The sequence below is a fragment of the Gadus chalcogrammus genome, unplaced genomic scaffold, assembly GCF_026213295.1.
Source record: "Gadus chalcogrammus isolate NIFS_2021 unplaced genomic scaffold, NIFS_Gcha_1.0 GACHA026, whole genome shotgun sequence".
In the NCBI taxonomy this organism is placed as follows: Eukaryota; Metazoa; Chordata; class Actinopteri; order Gadiformes; family Gadidae; genus Gadus; species Gadus chalcogrammus.
The window spans coordinates 643873-646625 of record NW_026613461.1 but is presented as its reverse complement, the minus strand read 5'-3'; positions in this window follow the sequence as shown (position 1 = coordinate 646625).

Below are 2753 nucleotides of genomic sequence, written 5' to 3'. Positions count from 1 at the left end.
TTCTAACGCTCTGAAAAGCATTTTGCGCTCATAAACAAGAAATATTGATATCTCTGTCAATTTCAATGCAAACGTGTTACTAAGCTCACCACAGGGTTATAGGGCCATTACTCCACCATTTGGAAGTAGTTTTGAGCAAAATCAACAATGTAAGGTCAAAAACACATTATTGGCCAAAAAGTGATTCTAGCGCTCTGAAAAGCATTTTGCACTCATAAAAACAAGAAATGTTGATATCTCTGTCAATTTCAATGCAAACTTGTTACTAAGCTCAACATAGCGTTATAGGGCCAACTCCACCATTTGGAAGCGATCAAAAAGTGATCCTAGCGCTCTGAAAAGCATTTTGCGCTCATAAAAATAAGACATGTTGATATCTCTGTCAATTTCAATGCAAACGTGTTACTAAGCTGACCAAAGGGTTGAAGGGCCAAACTCCACCATTTGGAAGTGATCAAAAAGTGATTCTAACGCTCTGAAAAGCATTTTGCGCTCATAAACAAGAAATGTTGATATCTCTGTCAATTTCAATGCAAACGTGTTACTAAGCTCACCACAGGGTTATAGGGCCATTACTCCACCATTTGGAAGTAGTTTTGAGCAAAATCAACAATGTAAGGTCAAAAACACATTATTGGCCAAAAAGTGATTCTAGCGCTCTGAAAAGCATTTTGCACTCATAAAAACAAGAAATGTTGATATCTCTGTCAATTTCAATGCAAACTTGTTACTAAGCTCAACGTAGCGTTATAGGGCCAACTCCACCATTTGGAAGCGATCAAAAAGTGATTCTAACGCTCTGAAAAGCATTTTGCGCTCATAAACAAGAAATGTTGATATCTCTGTCAATTTCAATGCAAACGTGTTACTAAGCTCACCACAGGGTTATAGGGCCATTACTCCACCATTTGGAAGTAGTTTTGAGCAAAATCAACAATGTAAGGTCAAAAACACATTGTTGGCCAAAAAGTGATTTTAGCGCTCTGAAAAGCATTTTGCGCTCATAAAAATAAGACATGTTGATATCTCTGTCAATTTCAATGCATTGGAAGTGATCAAAAAGTGATTCTAACGCTCTGAAAAGCATTTTGCGCTCATAAACAAGAAATATTGATATCTCTGTCAATTTCAATGCAAACGTGTTACTAAGCTCACCACAGGGTTATAGGGCCATTACTCCACCATTTGGAAGTAGTTTTGAGCAAAATCAACAATGTAAGGTCAAAAACACATTATTGGCCAAAAAGTGATTCTAGCGCTCTGAAAAGCATTTTGCACTCATAAAAACAAGAAATGTTGATATCTCTGTCAATTTCAATGCAAACTTGTTACTAAGCTCAACGTAGCGTTATAGGGCCAACTCCACCATTTGGAAGCGATCAAAAAGTGATTCTAACGCTCTGAAAAGCATTTTGCGCTCATAAACAAGAAATGTTGATATCGCTGTCAATTTCAATGCAAACGTGTTACTAAGCTCACCACAGGGTTATAGGGCCATTACTCCACCATTTGGAAGTAGTTTTGAGCAAAATCAACAATGTAAGGTCAAAAACACATTGTTGGCCAAAAAGTGATTCTAGCGCTCTGAAAAGCATTTTGCGCACATAAAAATAAGACATGTTGATATCTCTGTCAATTTCAATGCATTGGAAGTGATCAAAAAGTGATTCTAACGCTCTGAAAAGCATTTTGCGTTCATAAACAAGAAATGTTTATATCTCTGTCAATTTCAATGCAAACGTTTTACTAAGCTCACCACAGGGTTATAGGGCCATTACTCCACCATTTGGAAGTAGTTTTGAGCAAAATCAACAATGTAAGGTCAAAAACACATTGTTGGCCAAAAAGTGATTCTAGCGCTCTGAAAAGCATTTTGCGCTCATAAAAATAAGACATGTTGATATCTCTGTCAATTTCAATGCAAACGCGTTACTAAGCTCACCACAGGGTTATAGGGCCATTACTCCACCATCTGGAAGTAGTTTTGAGCAAAATCAACAATGTAAGGTCAAAAACACATTGTTGGCCAAAAAGTGATTCTAGCGCTCTGAAAAGCATTTTGCGCTCATAAACAAGAAATGTTGATATCTCTGTCAATTTCAATGCAAACGTGTTACTAAGCTCACCACAGGGTTATAGGGCCATTACTCCACCATTTGGAAGTAGTTTTGAGCAAAATCAACAATGTAAGGTCAAAAACACATTGTTGGCCAAAAAGTGATTCTAGCGCTCTGAAAAGCATTTTGCGCTCATAAAAATAAGACATGTTGATATCTCTGTCAATTTCAATGCAAACGTGTTACTAAGCTCACCACAGGGTTATAGGGCCATTACTCCACCATTTGGAAGTAGTTTTGAGCAAAATCAACAATGTAAGGTCAAAAACACATTGTTGGTCAAAAAGTGATTACCAAAGGGTAATAGGGCCATACTCCACCATTTGGAAGGGGAATACATTAGTTTTGAGCAAAATCAACAATATAAGGTCAAAGACACATTGTTGGTCAAAAAGTGATTCTAGCGCTCTGAAAAGCATTTGGCACGCATAAAAACAAGAAATGTTGATTTTTCTGTTCATTTCAGAAAGCAAGTCGAAAACACATTGTTGGTCAAAAAGTGATTCTAAGCGCTCTGAAAAGAATTTTGCATGCGTAAAAACCAAAAATGTTGATATCTGTCATTTTCAATGCAAACGTGTGACTAAGCTTACCAAAGGGTTATAGGGCCATACTCCACTATTTGGTAGTGGAATA